Here is a 20,867-nt window from a genome sequence, read left to right on the forward strand (position 1 = left end):
ATGGAAAAATCCATTTTTTTCTCTCCACGTTGAGCTAATATGCATCTTGGGCATAGGCTGATGCATCTACATGGATATGGAAGATCTTGTTCCAATCAAGGGATTGTAAAATTGGAGAAAAAATTAATTCTTGCTTCAACTTCTCACATTCTTCTATCCACTCAAACTTGGCTATAAGAGCATACAAAGGCTTCTAGCTATTATGACATACATGTATATGAAGCACCTATAATACCCACAATGGCCCATAAAGTCTGTACTTCATTTAGTTTGGCTGGTCTTGTAAGTGCAATGATCACTTGTATCTTATCTTGATCAGTGGAAATCCCATTTTTGGACACAATGTGTCCCAAGATTTTACCTTGCCTTACATCACATAATAGACCATACACTTGCAAACATTTGAACAAGTGACCATTCGGTCACAATAGTGGCAGGTAATTTTAAATTTACCTTCGCTAGCAGGATAGCCCATGTTGATTTGTTTGTCCAAATATCCATGAAAGAAGGCATCATTGTATCTCCTTTCACTAAGGCAAAAATGGCATGTCACTCTGCAACATTAAAGGCTTCCAAGACAATAACTCAAACGCACAGTCCAATCTATGGCCATGTTGGTTGATGCTAGGTGAGACCAAAGGTGATTGTCTAACTTCTGCTCCATACTGAGCATCCTTTTATTGTTGTGAATTGGATTTCAACAGTCTAGGAATTTATTCTTATAGTTTTCGTGAAGTTTCAAATTTTGACACGGGACACCTCTCAGGAGCTAGTTTTGAGGGTGCTAAGATTAAAGTTTGGAAAAATTTTTAATTTAGGAATTGTATTCCTCAATATGAGGAAAAATGTTTCTTCTTCAAGTTTTTTCACATTCCTTCATTTTGATGCTTGTTTCAACCCGTAGATTAGGGAAAAAGTGAGAAAATGTTGTTTTTCTAGAGAGTGTCAACTTGCAGGTGAATTTTTGGCCAAACTCAACAAGATATGGAATTTTTTCATCACACGATTGTTGAAGATCTCAACGAGACAAACAAATGCATATGAGACAGCCTTGGACAAATTTTAAATTGTTTGGGAGTTACGGCTCCCTGAAAATGGCCAAGAATTGTGGACTTGAAAAAACAAAACTTTCTAAATTTACTAACTCGTGTGTGTGGGTTGTGTTTTTGCGATTTTTATGCGTTTGTGTGTAGGACGCGTCATTTTTTTTTCTATTTTTGGGCTGCTTTGCTAAAGACTAGAGAGAGGTCAAAAATAGCCAGTACCAATCGAGTACCACTATAGCAGTATACCAATACTAGTATTTTGGGATCGCTTTGCCAAAAACTAGAGAGAGTACTAGTACAGTTCCATTACCAATCCACTACCAGTATAGCAGTATAGCAGTACGAGTACCAGTACTATACTGGTACAATATATTGATATTGGTATTGTATTGTACTGGCAATACTGATATTGAACTCAAAGTTTCTTTTTTAATGTGCTATACTGGTACTGGTAGTGTACTGTACTGGTACTAAACTCAGAGTTTCTTTTTTACTACAGTGTATTGATACTAGGTATTGTACTGTACTTGCAGTACTGGTACTGGTATAGGTATTGGTATTATAATGGTACTAGTAATGTACTGATACTCTACTAATATTGTATCAGCAATGATATTATAGTATACTCAATGTATTGGTACTGGTACTGCTATATTGACTGTTATACAAGTACTGTACTAGAACTACTACTGTACTCAATTTTTCTTGTTTGTTGTACTAGTATCGATAATCTACGGGTACTAGTATTCTAATGGTAACAGTACAGTACAATAATAGTACCAGTACATTACAATACCACTATCAATACAATATCAATACAATACGAGCATAGTATAGTACCTGTACAGTATTAGTATCAGTCTAGTACTAGTACCAGTATCAGTACAGTTCAAAACCAGTATTAGTATATTACCAGTTCAAAACAATACCAGTACAGTACCAATACCTGTATACCAGTATCAGTATAGTACCAATACCTTTACAAATACCCGTATACCAGTATCAGTATAGTACGAGTACTCGTATACCCATATACTAGTACCAGTACTACTAGTACAGTTCAATACTAGTACCATTAGTTATAGTTATTCATAGTAATTATGCATACTATTCCTCAGTGTATATAATATAGAGTATATGTAATGCTATATAATATTTATCGTTCATAGTCAGGTCGAGTTTGGTTTTAGTTAGTTTGGTCGATATCCCTGTATAATGTGAATCTCAAAGCTTAGGTTTGAAATAGTACTAGTTTGGGAACCCATTGTCTACCTCCTCGAGATAACACATGTACCATCTCTCTCTCTCCCTCTCTCTCTCTCTCTCTCTCTCTCTCTCTCTCTCTCTCTCTCTCTCTCTCTCTCTCTCTCTCTCTCTCTCTCTCTCTCTCTCTCTCTCTCTCTCTCTCTCTCTCTCACACACACACACACACACACACACACACACTACTGCCAAAATTCAGTTTGCAAAGAACCGTTCAACACACAAAAAAGCGGGGAGGGAGGGGGGGTCTCGATCATCCGTGTGCGTGCTCTGCCCCCCTTTTTTGTTCGCATTGAACGGTTCTTTGCGGACTGCCTTCTTGTGATTACTAGCTTTCTTCAAGTTTTTCTTAATAAAATTTCTGACGATCATGTCAAATCTATCTGATAATATGTATGCTTTAAACTAAAATTGCAAAAAAGAGGGGGGGGGGGGGGGGGGGGGGGGCAGAGCCCCCCCATCATCTGCACGCGTGGGAGAGGCTCTTCTCCCCTTTCTTTTTTGTGCAATTTTGGGATTAAATATAACGGATTATCAGATAGATTTCATTAAATTTTGGGATTAGCTCCACAAAATTAATGAAAACTTGACAAAGCTCATCAAATCGACAAAAAAGGGGGAGGCAAAGCTTCCCCATCATTCACACACGCGAATGATGGGGGAGCTTTGCCTCCCACTTTTTTTGTCAATTTAATGAACTTTTTCATGAATGGTATTGCAGGAAAAATGCTTTTGAAATGAAACCTACATTATTTGATATATATTTTTTTAATAAGCACATCAAAAAGGCAAAAAATGGGGGAGACAGAGCTCTCCCATCATTTGCATCGACAAAAAAAGGGGGAGCTCTCACTCCCCCATCATCCACGCACCCATGGATAATGGGGGAGCTCTGAATCCCCCTTTTGTTTTTTGCATTTTTGATGTGGTTATTGAACAAATATATATCAAATAATGTAGTTTTTTGCATATATATTATATATATAAAATAGAGTATATAATATAGTATATTATTAATAGATTATATAGTATATAGTGTATATAGTAAATTATATATATATATATAATATAGAGTATATAAAATATAATTTAATATATATAATACTTAGTATAGAATATATAATAAAAAGAGGGCTATATATAGTATAACTACATAAAAAGGGTAAAAAATGGGCACACTACATATAGTATATAAGCTACATGCTACATATAGTATATATGTAGCATACTACATATAGTATTATATACTACTTAATACATATTATAATATACCACATATAGTGTTATGTACTATATTGTACATTCTAAAATATGTTTTGGAATTAATATGTAGTCTACTTTATGTAATAAGTACTTAATTGCAAATTATTGGTCTTATATAAACTAAAAACTTTATAATATGTGTTTTGTAGATAATGGCACCAAAGAGGGAAAAAAAGAAAAGAAAACCTCCAGTCTCTCCTTTCAGCAACCATCAAGTGAGCATGAAGCTAAGGTCCGGTTGTATACCAAAGGAAGCTATCGATCAGGAGGCATCATCACTAGTCCGACATTTGGACACTCCACCCAATAAAAAGAACATGATTCTCAAAAGTTGTGTTTTTATTGATGATGAGGCTCAATTTTATGTCGAAGATGATGTAGAGATCACAGGTATGAGTGTATGCTATAATTTTATGTTGATACGTAGTTTGTATTATAAATTATGCAATGGTAGATGGTTAAATTTGATAAACGTTTTTTTGTTGTTGAGAGATTTTTCTAATAGATAACCATGTGGGAGATTAAGAAAGGGTGAACCGTTTTTTATATGCATACCATTGATAGTTGCTAGAGAAAATATTAAGTATTGTTTTTTGGTTATGTTGGAGAAAAGGTCCTTAAATCTCAAGTGAGAGCCCTATATAGGGTGTGTTGTTTATTTTTTAAAAGTTGTCTCCGTACAAAGGAGACTCTGGCAAACATTTTGTAAATTAAATAATTTACACTATGTAATCCTAATTGCATATGTTTTTGGACAATTAAATGTTCGTCACTTGTTTTCTCTATGTAGAGACCAATGTTCACATTGAAGATACTAATGACAATGAAGAAGATAGTTATCATGAAGGGGTTGAGGAGAATAAGCATTCTAAACACCTAGGTAAGCACATTTTTTCTTGGCTTCATGAAAGATGTTCTGAGTCCGTTTTATGTCAAGAAGAAGACATTGCCTCCTCATGGTCCACTTTGTCAACTAATGGTGCATGAGGTTGTTAGGTTTGCTAGAGATGATGTAGAATGGCTCATTTTCTCATTTGATTTTGTTGGGTATTTAGAAACTCTTGGACATTTTCTTGTGTCCATTAGGGATTCTAGAGGAGATACCATTCCCGTGACTGCAGGGATTTGGAGGAATAGGGACCACTTTGGCGGGAAAGAAATGTTGATTTTGAGAGAGCACTTGGTAGAGAGTGGCAGAAGCTCAAAGAAAACAAAATTATTATATGGGATAGCAACCATAGGCTAAAAACATGGTGGAAGAGAATCAAAGATAGTGAGATCTTTTACCTTTTTCACTCTTTTGTTGTAAAGCTTTGTTTTTACAAATGATGATACTTTGTTTTTGTGATAAAGTACTAAGAAAATGGTCAATACCATGTTCGTGTTCGTTGCCAATTCCTTGAGTTGTCCAGAGCAAAAGAAGCAGAGTTGCTTCTTGCACTTGACATTTCCAATGTGTAAGTTTGTTGATCGCATGTTGACTCTCATTTTTTTGCAAGCAATACTTGTGTTCAACTCTTTCTTTTCTATTTTTTGCAGCATTTCTAGGACACATGTCATGCCAAACATCACTCATGAAGTCTATATGTCTCAAATATTTGGCATGGCAAATAAAGAGTCAATCCTTTAAAAATTCACACCCGATATGAGAGAATGGGCTAGGGTGGAGATGACTGTGTAGGCAAGGTATTACCATGGCGTTGCACCATAGTACAACACTCCATGTGTATTGATATCTCAGCTTGTGTGGAAGGTGATACCTACAGGATCATGTTGGGTAATTATTATAAAATTTTATTATGGTTTCAATACAGTGTTTTGTATTAGGATGAGTTCACTGCATTTATGTCCAAAGAGAGAGCAAATCTAGATGCACTTGGACTAAATGATGTTGAAAAGAAGAAGAGACTGGATAAGGCCAAAGGTAGAAGAGGAAAGGTTGAAAGATAGGGGATACAAGTACTTATCAATCATCAATCTTTTTAATGGTAAGCTCTTCAAGTTGCTTTTTAGCATTAAATGGGATGAACCTGGAATGCTAAAGATCACTAGAGGTAAGCTCTATTGTTTGACAAGCTCTAAAATAAACCCTGAGAGAGGTATTGAATCTATTAGTTTCTCATTTTTAATTGTGTTCGTTCCACGTCGGTTTTCAATATGATTAAGTGCTATGTTGTTCTTATTGCTCGTAGAAAGAAGATAATTTTGCATATCATGAGCCTCACTAAGTCTAAGGATCCACAATATCTTCATTTTGGTGATTACAAGCTTTTTAGAATCTACATGAAAAAGGAGACTTATTGGGCTCACTTGCATGGGGAGGCTACACTTATGATTGAAAGGCTGCAAGTAGAAGGTCCACAACTTCCAAATTCTTTTGACCTATTCTACAAGATGAGCATGAAAAATCATATTTTGCAGGTAGACATTTGACCATTGTTTTTAATAAAATATAGAGATGTAGAAATTTACAAAAGATCAAGTGGAGTGTGTTTTTTGATTGTTACTATGTATGTAGGCTTTTATTTATCTAATGGATGCGGTGAATTTTTTTGACTCTAGTGAGAAGATGCCGGAGCTTGTGTTGTTGGCTAAGAGAGTGATTTACAAGTTTGCATCTTCCACTTGCACTCTTTGCAAAAAAAGAGCATTTCATTTTTTTGCCATGGTTTGGTGAAAGTGGGTCATTTTGAGAATGATGAAATATCATTTTTTGTTTACAAAAAATCCTTAAATTACCTGTGGAAGCCCGATATGGGGTGGATGGTTTTTTTGACAATATGTGCATGTATAATGTCTATGATGAAAACAACTAAATCCCTTGTGGGATGGGGTTTATGGTTAAGGGTTCTCTATACAAAGGAGACTGTGGTGTTTTTTTTTTTGGATACATGACATTTATTATACCATTGCATTTATGTGCTTTTCAAAGTGGATGATGCTCTAAAACTTGTGTCGAGGGTGATGAGAATACAATGTTCTCTCCCTCTTTGATTGAAAGGAGTCTAACAACATGGGAAGCCAATGTTTGTCATTGGTGTTTGGATTATCCATTAGGAGTTATTCCAAAAGCAAGAGTTTGGATTACAAAAGAGTAGGTACCTTAACACTTGTGGATCTTTTCTTTTGAGAATGTATATGTCTTACTTTAGTGCTAATTTATGTGATATTGTGCTATATGGTTGTTGAGTGAAGGGTTTCAAAATGAGAGTGATTACTTAGAGGAGACACAAGAAGAGTCTCTCCTTCCTGTTTCTCATGGAGTTACTCAAAACAACGTTGAGAGTGTCTCTCAAGGTACTCCACTAGCAAGCAATGTACTCAAGAAGGGTAAAGGGAAAATAGAGCCTCCAAGTACATCAAGGATACCCATTACTTCTTCAATGCCTCCCATTGTGCAATCTACGGAGCTTGAAATGTCCTCTTTGGCAGCCACTATACCCCATATGGCACCCTCTTCTAATGTGCCCATTACATCCTCATTGGTGCACACTACTTAGTTTGTTGCAGAGTCTTCACTCGGGCGAGAGGATTGGGAGAGAAGGCCGATCACACGATCTATTGGTAAGTTTAAGAAAATTGTTAGCAAATCTGTCTTCCATATTTCCTAATTCAAAGCTAATCTAGATACTGCTTGTAGGGTTCCATTACCAAACTATTGTAGATGTTCTACTTGTGGATATATCACAAATTGATAATTTTGCCCTTGATAGGTAGATCTCCATATTAATGCTTACTTATTTGCATTTTTTTCTTGCATTGTTCTATGATTTTGAACATGACTCATGTTTTGTTTTCTTTTAACATCAACTAATTTTTTGCAGCACATATTACAAGTCTATATAACAAAGATGGTGTGCCGTGTCGTGAGGTTGCTAGGCTTATCTTTGCAGATTTTCCTACAAGTTTTCTTGTGGATGGTCTAGGACCAATCCCATTGGGTAAGTAACTTTTCTTTGGACTAGTACTTGCAACTAACTATGGTTGTATACTTACATGTCATCATTCAATTTTGTAGAGGGCATGAGTGTTCCCAAGTGAAACACATTTTCCAAGGGTCTAGTGATAGGGTGCACGGATGTTGCTCGTGAGTTTTGCTTGATGAGGCGTTTCTAGTCACCATGTGCATGGCCGTGCATATTGGAGATTTTATTACAGATGCAACTAGGGTAGGACTTGTGCTCTTACGTACATGGACCCTCATGTATAATAAGAAGTCATATTGACATCCACTCACTAGAGAGGCAGTGACATAACAAACTTAGTTTCATAGTTTAATTTCCTAAAAACATTGTAGCTATGACATTCATTCTTTGAGTTATTTATCTATGTAGGTACTTGTCTTACCATGTGTCTTTGGTATCGTATTGACCATCCTAGACCACAATATGATAGAGAGGCAGGGGAGAAAATTGCCGAGAGATTGTTTCCAGCAGATTGTAGCTACATGATAGGTGATGTAGTCTTCCCCATTGAGATTGATGGTGTTATTCTTAGAGGTGGGGCATAGCGGTCTTCTTTGTTCTTTCGGTAAGGCTAGTTTAAAGTATGATACTAGTGAACGTTATGGTATATATGTGTTTGCATTAGGTTTCTAATTTACTTTTTATATGGTCAGGTGGTTGTTGGCAACATCTATTGAGACTCATGACTATGTTTTGGAATTTTTTGTGGGGTGTGGTGGTTTGGACCAATCTTCTACGGAAGATATGCGGCATTGCATGTGTCTAGAGCTAGATAATGTGCTCTATGAAAGATGTTTGACCAACACTGGATGTGGACCTGTGAAATCTTGATTGCGGATGCACACTTGGTTGAGGAAACTCTATTCTGACAGTATGTATCTTGATGTTTTGATTTATGTTTTTATATACATGGAAGCCATATGACATTGACATGGCATTTTGGTATGCTCCATACATGGATTTTGGACATTTCATTTGTGTTTGTTTGGTACATGATGGCAGCATGATGTGAGGACAACTTTGATTGGAGCTTTCCTATGTAGTTAGATTATGTTGACATGACTGGCTTGTGTGTTGATTTTTGTGAGATAACAAAATCATTAAAGTGATGGGAATAAGAGTTTATGTGAAGGAAATCCCATGTGGGAACCCAAGACAGGGTGTATAGTTTTTCTTATGAAGAGGTCTCCATACACAAGAGACTCTGGCAAAATTTTTAAGAATCTGGTTTTTTGTATAAGCTCAAAAATACATACAAATGGTGCATTTTATAAAGTTTTGTTTTGCATAAGAATAGACATGCTTCCATATTTCTTAAAAGTATTTGGTAGTTGAAGGATTGTACTATGAGGTTTTGAGTTTTTCCACTACACAATGATAGTTTTTCCACTACACAATGATACTTCCAGATATTATTAGTGTAAAATTAGGGTACAAAAGCTCAAAAAAACAATTCCAATTGTAAAAGCTCGCAAAAATAAAATCCCCATTTGTAGTTGTTGCTTTCTACCACTTGGAAAAGAAAGTAATAGCATTATGTCTACTTTTTATGCTTTGTGGTAGTCTTACCATTGATGTTCAAGGACAACATCTGCAAGCATTTCCTTTGAAGGCTTCACCTAAAATTTTACTTGCTCTTCATGCTGCTAGATGCTAAGAGTAGCAAGTATTTCTTTTTGTCTTGTAGGCTTACCCATGATTTCTATGTTACCTGGCTTGTCTAGAGTAGTCTCTAGGAATGCTTTGAATGTTGTCTGCAACCATATTGCACTTTGCTTCTTTATCTAGTAGAGCATTACATATAACACTTGCTCCATTTACACTATTGACGACTCCAGCTATTCTCTTTGGAGGTGCTCTTGAAGATTTCTGTCCTAATTTTGTCACGGTCTCTTCTTGATCTAATTGTGTCTCTATGGAGGGTGGCTTGAGACTCTGTTTCCAATCTGACTTACATCGGCTGATTCAATTGGCAATGAGTGATTGATCTTTGGACTTCCTATTGCTTCCTGATTTTTTGCAACCTCATTCTTCCTAACGTCTGGCTTTGGTGGCATTCTCTTCTCAATAGCTATTGTTGTTTCACTTTTCTAGCTCAGTTTGATCTGCACTTGCTATTTCTTGATTTTCTTTAAGCTCTTTTAAAGTTCTATTTGATGGAGATGAATCATATTCAATAAGATTTTCTTTGTTATTAGTTTCCATTTTAGCTGTTCTTGTGGAATTTTTGTTGTTGTCCATGAGTGACCAATCTTGGTCTTCATTCTTTCTTGTCTTTGACGACTGCATCTTCATTGAACTTTGTATCTCCAACATCTTTTGGACTATTGGCATTCCCACTATGATATTATTTGTAAGATCTTTTGTTGTGATCACATGGAATTGGGCGATAATGATCTGTGGACCTACTTGAATGGCAGTGGAGACAATTCCCCAGCATTCTGCTCATTTGTCTCCAGATATGCTTACAAATTCAAGAGCATCTTCTAGCTATGGTTGGCCACATTTTTCCCAAGTGCAAAAAGACATGAGGTTCTTGTCTAGCTAAAAATATAGCTTTACTTCACTTGACAGCTTTTCTTCATTTTCACTGGTGATGTTGTACTTGATCATCTTAGGATCTTTTCCTATATTGAGTGTTTTCATGGTAGTGGTATCCTTGGGTTGAACTTTTTCTACATTGGCTTTATCTTGATCACCTGCTTCCATTGATGTTGGCTTTTTTTGTTGTAATATTGCACCTTTTGATTGCAAACAACTGTTGAGAATTGTCCGCCTACATTTTGGTAGCCCTTGATCTTAATAGATCCATTGTACTTTATGATAGAATGTGTCTCTTCGGAGGAGATTTTGGTGGTGACTTTTGTGTAGCTTTCCGTGCCGGACTTTAGCTTCAATTGAATTTGACCTATATATCACCTGTTCTGGTAACTTGAGGCTTTAACAACCATATGATCCTGTTGTCCCTATTGTCTTGACATGACAGAACTTCTAACAACCATATGATGTTGTTGATGTGTCCCTGTGGTCTCAATTTCATAGACAATCTTCAAGAAAATGTGCACTTTTTCTTCCACAATCTGAGCAATATTCCATGACTGTTGGTATTTCATTTGGTTCTGTCATGTCAATCTCTAGCTGAGAAGTCTCATCTTTTGTACTCACCAAGTTGTTGGAATCTTTTTTTTAAACACTAAGCATCAAGTTGTAGATTGCCCCATCTTGACCTTTGCACCGTCTTTGACTCGATTCTCCAATTAGATTGGCTTCAATTGGTTGATCTATTGGATCTTCCATTACTGGCTCTCAACTATAGATTTGACCAATGTAATCCATGTACAACGATCTTGATTGCATATGCACTAAATGGATGCTCTGTGGGGATGTGCAGGTTTTTGGATAATCACTTGGATTCATCTTTTGCACTTCTATCTGTACCTCATCTTTGAGCTTGCAATAACTAGCTCCACTAAAGTTTGTGAATATATAGGAGTTTTTTGAATCTAGATTTACTCTGATCAATAGGATCATGGCTTTCCAGATTTGTATATAAAACTTTATCTCCAATGTATCCATATAGCTATAAAATCCGCTCTATTGCAGTTGTGGATGTGGTACTACTGCTACTCGTTAGTTTTGGTTCTCTTGCATTTGAACTCTCGGCTCGACTTGACTCCATGTTGTCTTGGTCTCTTAGAATTATCTCTTAGCAGATCCTAGTGCTTGGGGGGTTCACTATGTGTAAAACTACCATATCACGTGCGTTCAAGACATGTTTGTAGAACCCCTTATCTGTGAATTTTGTTAAGAATATAATGTACCCTTTTTTGTTAAAATCTGTAAGTTCTTTTCAAATTTGAAAAAATAATACCCTTTTGTATATATATTTCTATAAGTTTTAAGAACTTTAAATACCCTTCTGTTGAACTCACGTGATAGGTTACATTTTTATTAGGTGACCTACCCCGATCCTGGTGTTGATTAGCAAAATTACTCCTACTCGAGTTTGATGAGATTGCTTTTTACAAAGTACTTTTGGCACTTGATTGCTCTTAGACTCACAAGAGTTGATTAACTCTAGCTAGAAAGTGTCAGAATTGATTGCAGCCTTTGAAATGATGAAAATCTAGGCCTTGAATAACCTAACCTGCAATCCAATGTGATTTATACATAAGTTCCATGCGTGAAACTGCCCTAATGGCTTGATTTTACTAATTTTTTTTTCAAACTTCACTTTTATATGGTCAATCCCATTTGGACAGGTTTTTGATCATCCGCTCAAATTGCTCAATTTTTTGCTATTATGATTTGTCTGTATATCAATCTGAGCTAAGTTAGTCAGCAAATGACATTTCCAAATTCTATCCTTGCAAAGAGCAAAAGGACTAATCTGCAGCCTGGAAACTGACTTATCATGTATTATTTTGGATTTGATGGAGCCCAAACTTGACAGTGAACTTGTATTATGTTGCTCTAACACTGTACAAGCTCAAAAGTCCAAAATCTTGTCTCTCGGACTCAAAAATAAATAATCAGATTATTTACTTTTCTCAAATTTTCTCACATTTTAGAATTGTTTTGCCATATAGACACCTTGTTGTAGTCTCCAAATAGGTTTCACTGAGTTTGAACAAAATTTGTCCAAGTTATCAATTGTTTAGTGCTTGTAGACTCAGTTTTAGAGAATTTGGCTTAAGTCTCACTTTTGTGATCCAAATTTCACCAAACTTTGATATGTGGACTCTACTTGATATGTTGACCTTGTGACATACTCAGTAGGTGAAAAAAATCTCAATTCTGGAGCAAATGTAAATAACCCTATTATTTATTTTTCTTAGTTTTACTCACTTTTTAATATTTTTTTGCTATATAGACACCTTGTTGTAGTCTCTGGTAAAGTTTCACTGAGTTCGAACAAGATTTGTCCAAGTTATCAACTATTTAGTATCTGTAGACTCAGCTTTTGAGAATCTGGCTTAAGTGTCACTTTTGTGATCCATATTTCACCAAACTTGATATGACTTACAACATGATAGAACTTGTGATATGCTTGGTTGGCCAAAAAATTTTGAAAATTGGACAAAAGTAAATAATGGCTATTATCTACTTTTGACAAATTTTAGCATATTTTTTATCATTGAGTATACACACATGTACTTTAAACTAAGCCTCTTAGTCAAGTTTCTCAAAATTTGAACAAGATTTATCATGTCAAACTCAATTTCTCGACCATCAGTACAGATTTCAATTTTTATCAAGTTTTTGGTATGTTTTGTGATCCAAACTCTATGAGCCTTTACAAAAGATGTTTGTTATCATGCAAAGAGTCTCTGGTGTCAACCTTGATCAATTTTGAGCTTAAACTAATTAATCACGATTATTTACTTTTGGCCTAAAATGAACATTTTTTGCAATTTTTTCACTGGCCAATCTTTTTGTGAAATGTTCTAATCCTCTAAGTCAAGTCAAAACCTAATTTGGTCTAAATTCTCAAGAAAATGTAAATAATCTGAGTTTTTTCAAACTCTTGAAAATTTACCTCAAATGCATCTTAATGCTTACCCACACGGGTTCATATAACTTTTATGAGCATAATCTCCAACCTGATTCAGTGGTTGACAGTCTTTTGATGTTGTTTCAAGCCGTAGATCTGAAACTTTGCAACTTCACATAAAATAACTCATAGATGATTCTTTCGGAGTGAGCAATGATTTGAGGTCCCACCTTGGATTTTACTTACCCTACTCCTAGGTTCTACTGCAATTGGGTTGTGGAAAGTATCCACAAACACTTGTTTTCTTGTTTTTTATGGTTTCCTGAGCATTGATCTTAAGACTTGTCTTGTCCATAAATCATTCAAAAAATCCTAACCTAATCCTACAAGATACTTAGCAAATACAATCTACTTCCAAGCTACTTCTACATAGCAAAAGACGACACTCTTAAGCTATGTGGTTTTAAAGAGAAAGTTTAACTCTAGGTGATCCTAGAGGAAGTTAAAGGACAACTACACAAGACGCTCTTGTTTTACCTAGTTCAGGTCTATTCTTCCCCGAAAACGGTGCCAAATGTGGATGGGTGTTTTAACTTCACTTTTGTCTTGTTGCAGACATAGCAAGAACCATGAACATAATTGCCAATCCAATGGACGAAGTTGACTCGAGTAGTACATGGAGGCTACAAGAGGTTGTCAATCTCTTAGAAAATAACAGATAACTTGCATCTAACTCAAGCTACACTCAACTGACCTAAGTCATCAAAAGCTAGTCACTAATACACAAACAAACTATGACCGTTACAGCATCAAATGATATCCAAATGTTACGAAACTTCTAGGACAAGTATATAAGACATAAGCACACATGCTTATGGTGTCAAATCTCACTTTTGATGAAGTGACAAGAACATGATTATTAATAGCAATGAGATTTTGACCAAATCGTTTTTGTCCCAGAATGCATCTAAATTCTTAGCAATGATGTCCCAATACCCTGCCTATGCTTACTTTGTGATTTCCTAGCTTAAACTCCTACTTATGAAGAAAGTAGGCCGCGGGTTGGCGACATCAAAAGCTACATTTTACCATGATATGTTTACGTCAATGTGTACATCTCTTACCTGTGGTTGCAACGCAAAAAACGCCAATACAATGTGACAACTGACAAGGGAGTAGGAAGCATGAGAAGGAGAGAAGTGAGCGTCGTTAGCTCATGCTGTGTATTTTTTTCTTATCCAAAAACTTAATAAAATCTTCACAAAGTTGGCTTTTATTCCGTAGCCAAGGTTTAAAATATGTAATGTCCCGGTGCCCAAGACCTAGGAGGCTCAATAATTACTTACTGTATTTGCAACCTAGTTACACTAACTGACGTATTCTTTACATCTTGGAACTCTTATTGAGCCAGTAACAGGTTACAATTATCATAATGACTAATAGATCAAGAAATTACAATACATGGTCATTTTGGAAACATGTGAAAAGTGTGTAACTTCAATCTTCATTGCTTCTTCTTTCATATTCATCTTCCATGTGCATTCATAAGGCTTCCATCTTTAGCAGCTCCTGTTAATTGACTTCGGCTTAGTTAACATTTATATACCCCCCACTCTCCCCTTTTTCCTTCTCATGTGAGATAATTCTCCTACCACATGGCACTCAGTCCTCAATCTTCCCAAACCCCATGTGCCCAACAAATTTCCAGATTTCCCCAAAGCAAGAGAGCTTCTCGGAAAACTTTCCCAAAGCATAGATTGTAGCTCCAGTCACCGAATGACACACCATAACACAGGGCTTACAGCCCAAGTCCTCAGCTACTTTTAGAATTCTCAAACCTCAGCATTTCTAATTGAAATTATCAAGTTGGTCCAGTTGTCCTTATTGCACGCACTTGCAATCACCCACTTTGGATGCTCATAATATCATGATGTGCAAGTCTGATTCATGAGCTATAAAGCGCGACTAAATATAATTATTGAAAACCATGTTTTGGAGACTTGAAAAACCCAAAACATTAGCACCCAAGCGTGGCAAAATCACACCTTTGTACATGAATGTTTACATGGTCACTTCCAAGGCTTGCAGGGCTATGTACACATTATCCACGATGATAGTGGGCAAGATTTTTGGCATGACCGAGTGACTTTATGCTCATCCAAAAAATGCTTCACATAGCTTGTCAACCCTCCATAGCCTGCTTGATCATTCATGACAAGAAGAGGTTTCTAGGGTGAATAACTATTGTAGCTAATTCCCAAAAACCTCATTTACATTCTTAGATGTTTTCACATTGTTTTCCTCCATTGATAGCATTTCATCTATCACAATTGTCATCAAACATGCATGTTATTTCATTAATTTGTAATCATTAACACAATATTTATGTTGTGCACCACTCAAATCTACTAACTGATATGTGCCATTATCAAGTTTGTCCACGGCAATAAAAGGACTTTTCCATTTGATTTGAAATTTTCTGAAAGGTATTGTCCAACTTACTATTGTATTGCAACACTAGGTCACCCTTTTCGATTCCCTTATCCTTTATGCATTTATTAGCCTTTAGTTGAGCCTTCTTTGACACTTATTCATAGTAGCTCAAAGCCAAAATTCTGTCCAATTGCAAACATTGTAAATCCAAGAGCATTTTCTCTTTGCTCTTCATCTCCCAATGACAACAATTTGAGTGCAGGAATCTCCACTTCAATTGGCAATAATGCTTCTTTTCCATAGACCATGTGGTAAGGACAAAACCCTGTGCTTGTTTTGATAGTAGTTCTGTAGACCCATAGTGCACCAGGCAGTTTTGAATCCCACGTTTTCCCATGTGTCTGGGTCATCTTTGTCAAGATCTTCACCAACTCTCCATTGAACCTCTCATTGAAACCATTGCACTGGGGATAGTAAGGATAATTGTACATGTGCTGTATATTGAGCATTTTGCATAGGAAATCAAACATTCCTCCTCTAAATCCCGGTTTCTATCAAAAAGTAATTCTAATGGCACACCAAATTTCCAACATATATGCTCGTATACTACTTTCCCATTTCTTTACTAGTAATCTGTTTGACAGATTTAGCTTCTGCTCAGTGTGATAAATAATCCACTGTTGTCAAAATGTAAGCTTTAGTCATGGAAAAGGGTCCAATAGCATCAAGATCCCATTTTTCAAACACATCAAAAGCTAGGATTGTTTTTTGCAATTTGGGCTTCAAAATTCTCTTTCCCATCTTTTGGCAAGGCAAACAAGACGTCCACCAATGGTTAACACTAGGTTGGTAACCTAACAGGATATAAAAGTGTTCTTTCAGGGTTTCAAAAAAAACCTCCAAAACCATAGTAGATCCACTCATTTTGTAAAATCCTTTCATGAGGTTATAGTTCAAGGTCTACTACACATGGAAAAAATAAGAAACTTGTAAAATTTCTCATCTTTTGGTCACACCAAGCCTCCAAAGTTGATGGACCAGTACATTTTCATCAAAACAATCATTTCTTATGTTTTGTTGCATAAAAATAAGATTAGGGATTTTTGTAGTACTTGAGATAAATTCCCTAGTTAACTTTGACTTTAATACAAATAATATATTCATGTTTTCTTAGTTCCCTATTGTCCTTTAGGTTCACAAGGAGCCATGGAGAATGTCAAAAGAATAATACATCTCTTACCAAGGGGAATCTTGGGGACAAAGATGAAGTGCTAAATACAGCAAACATGAAAAACCTGGGTTCAACATTATGAGTTGTAGAATCCCATAGAAACTATTCAATATCTAGCCAAATTTGATTCTTATGACTAGATATGGTTACTACCTACAAAATGCATGTAGTTGTCACAAGAAACTAACAATATTGAAAAAGCTATACTTGATATACCAGAATGTTTCGTTTTCTTCTATAATTGAAAAAATCAACCATCTTTGTCTACTATGAAAAATAGGGTATTAGGTGCCCCAAAACTCAAGGAATATTAGCTTTATGTTACAATATGGGACATAGAAAATCAAAACTGCATTTGGATATCATGAAAGCCACCAAAAAAATCATAGAAGAGCTAAAATTGGCTAAAAAACAGGATTTGACAATTTTTGTAATTTTTTCATAACTTACAACTTTAACATTTATTTCTCCCTAGAAGCATCAGGACATGTTTAGTTCTCTAGCATTATAGACCTCACAAACATGAATTATAGAGTGGTATAGTTGCAAAAAGTTGAAAAAAGCCAAAAACAGGACCCGTTTTTTCACACAGTTTAGGTTGTGAAATGTTGTGCAAGGACAAGGTTAAAGATGGAATTGATATTCCAAAAAAATGTCGAGTTTTTTTCAGCTCATGAGACAACTTTCTAGACAGATAGCACCTCAAAATCCATTTTGAAACTCTTGACATAATTCAAGGAAAATGGTCACTTAACAGGACATAAAAGTGTCCCATTACCAACCTAGTGTTAATTAACATCCCGCTAAATGCTTCGCCACACATAGCCTTCTTGCAAAATTTTATGCAACATGATCTTCATGGAAAAATGGCCTCCATAAGATCCCTCGTGATTTTCTTCCAAGGTCTTGTAGATTTTCTCTTTCCAGGGCACATGATGCAAAACCAAATCACTTCTTTTCATGTAAAGCACATCCTTAAGCATTTTGTACTTTCTAGATTTTCTTATAAAAGCATAATTTTTGGAGGATGGTGAACCTTCAGGTAGAATACCTGTTAAGAGAAAATCCATCTCCTTTGATAACACTTCCCTCCCATGATATAAAGGGTCATTTTCCTTCAACACAAACACACAAGTGATCATTTCTTGGGAGTCTTACCACGCACCGAGCGAGTTTTTCCGAGAAAAGACAAACCCCAGCAAGTGTTTGTACGCAATATAGTAAATTTTATCATCAACATAATATTTATTGTTTGTTATATATTGATGCAATACAAAAAGGATTTTAGTGTAAAACTCGACAAAAATTCTTTGTTTTTTGTTAAGCTATTCAATGTTCTTTTTTCCATTGGTTCCTACAAAAGGTTTTGGTGAACACTTCCTCGTAGGATCCTCTCACTATCTCTCTTTTGTTGTCAAGAGGATAGAGGATCCTTCGAACACCATTACTTTTCAAGTCATAACCAAAATTCCTATTAACTATTTCAGTATTCAAACCTCCACTCACAATTTTAATTGGTGTGGATATTCCAATCATTTGAATTGTCTTGCTAGAAAGTGAATATTGACAACATGACTCCATCAATGCTGATGACTAGCCTGTCGTACGGATATGGCACATAAAAAAGAATCTAAACTATAAACTATCAGATAATGGATCAACCTAAAACACTAGCCAGTAGGAAGAATGGGCATGTTTTTTCCCCCAACACAGCAGTTTAAGTTTTTTGTTGAAAGCTGGCTTAAACAAAGCTACACACAACCCCATCAAACCAGACTTTTAGCATGGTTAATAATCGAGCCACTTGCAAGGCAGCGAGACAAGCCCTATAATTATCCATTGCATGTACATCATTTCTCACTATTGCATTGGTATGATCAACAAACTTTTGGAGGCACATTTGCTTCATAGATCCAGGTATGTCTATGGTAGCGAGTTTTCCCTATTGCATAACATCTTTAACAAGCCAATCCAAGGCATCCAATGAGATAGCTTAGAGAAAAGGAGAAGCTGGACACCCTTGTCTTATGGATTTATGCAATGGAATAACATTCGTAAGAGTACCGTGAACTGAAATTCAGTTAGCTGACACATTCAAAAAAAGAATGTGAAAAAAAATCTGTCCAGACCCATATCATATAGACTTTGAAGTATGAACTCCCATTCAATTCTATCATAGGCCTTATCATATGCTCTGTGGCCAATTGTTTGTGAGAATATCTTTTAGAAGAGAGTTTTTTGCAATGCAGTGATCAACATTATATCTAATAAGCAATGAATTATTATGTTCTTCGAATGTTGTACGCTGATTCTAGTACTACTACTTGTAGTCAAATGAAATATTGGCGGCTGCAAGAATCATAAAATAGTAGTCAAGCTCGTGCTCATGCCTCCTGCTTCTTCCCAATATCGGATGGCCAATTAGCTCTTGCTTCCTAATTGCACCTGCATGATTTACTACTTGAATTCTGCTTCAGTGCTGCTTCATCTCCTTGGAGCTATGTCACATTAACCAATCCTTAGGGAAACAATATTATGTGTTGAATCAGCGAGAGATAAGAGGCCAACAGCTCGATAGCATCAACATAAAAATGTGCTGATAAGTGGGGACTCAAGTACTTGAGCACTTCTGACACCTTAACATTGTCTCGTCCAACTGCTTTCTTAAGGGGAGGATCAAATAAGATCTGCAATTTCTCAATAGTCCCATACCCTGGGGGATTCACCATGGAAAACTTACTGCACCACCTAAGTGCAGGGGAGGGGTTTTTTTAACAAGCTACATAAGCATATAAATTAGGGGTGGGCCCCCATAATTTATTTCCCAAGCTTAAAAATAAGGAAGGGGGTATCATATTTAGGGGGCGGTGGGGGGGAGCGGAGTGAGAAAAGGGGAAAATGAGAGAGAACTTTTGTGTTTCAAGATTATAGCTTCCCAAAAGAGTTTTCCCTCAAACTTGTGAGTCAATAGCTACAAAGATACATGCAAGAACTGCTTTGTATCAATTGCTTGTTTTGTGATTATAGTTTATTTGTTGAGGGATAGAAGCTGTAAAGAGTTTGTATAGATGCAAATTTACATGGAGAACCTAACACAACTTCATAACCATGTTTTTTTAGTAATTTAGATGGGTCATAATTAAACGAATAGCTAGAGTGTAGGTTGAATAGGCACATAGTTTGAAAGTCAAAATAAGACACATGATTGAGGGTACATCTAGCCATCAACAAAAGTGGTTCCTTAGTACGTTGTCCGTCACTATGCTACACACTCTTTGACTAGTTTTACTCGATTAGATCATGTGAGACCTAAATTTTATATCTAAGATAGGGGTATGATAGTTTTTTGTATTGGTTGTCGTATAAGCGTAGAAAGGGGGGTCATATTCTTTAATATGAGTTGTATATAGGGGTTTTATCAAAGTTGTCCGCTCGTAGGCGGTCTTTCATTTTGTATATAGAGTGAATCCCCCGGGTCCCATATTACTCTCTTGAGGGCATCAGGCCTCGTGGTCTCCGAGGTTTGCAAGATGGGAGCCTATAGTAGGCTGGAGGAGATCATATAGAGGATGTGAGCGCCACCGCTGGGCTCAGGCTTGGGGGTAGGCTCAAGAGTGGTTTTGACTTTTTCCTTGAGCACTTTCTTGCTCATCTATTCATCAACTCATGAAAAACGTAGGACAGTCACACAGTAGACCAGGAGCAAGATTCTGATCGATGGCAAGATGAAGGATTGCGATCGACGGCAAGAAGACAGATTGGGATTGGCTTGGGCTGAGCAATTGAAGCTGGCACTTGCATGTACAATACCCCATACTATAGCACAAGGCTGCATGATACAACCGGACGGCCTGTACCGAAAAGCACCGGCATGGACCAGAAGAGAGAAGTAGAGGTGAGGAAACTTTATACAGCTTGCTAGTGAGAGAGGAAGCTGAAAAAATGGGATGGTTGCAACAGCACACACAAACCCTCACTTCTCCTCTCTCTCTCTCTCTCTCTCTCTCTCTCTCTCTCTCTCTCTCTCTCTCTCTCTCTCTCTCTCTCTCTCTCTCTCTCTCTCTCTCTCTCTCTCTCTCTCTCTCTCTCTCTCTCTTTGGGGTGTGCCAATTTTTTGCATGAGTTGAAACTAGCTAGAAAGTTCAACAGTATGACAAAAATCCACAATGCTT

At 36.4% G+C, this 20,867-nt stretch overlaps 1 pseudogene; it reads left to right on the forward strand.

The window, feature by feature from the left end:
- Positions 1-5,966: 5,966 nt before the first annotated feature.
- Positions 5,967-8,082, forward strand: LOC147459593 (uncharacterized; annotated as a pseudogene).
- Positions 8,083-20,867: the final 12,785 nt, after the last annotated feature.

This window comes from Adiantum capillus-veneris, chromosome 4 (genome assembly GCF_014529385.1).
Source record: "Adiantum capillus-veneris isolate H3 chromosome 4, ASM1452938v2, whole genome shotgun sequence".
NCBI classification, from domain to species: domain Eukaryota; kingdom Viridiplantae; phylum Streptophyta; class Polypodiopsida; order Polypodiales; family Pteridaceae; genus Adiantum; species Adiantum capillus-veneris.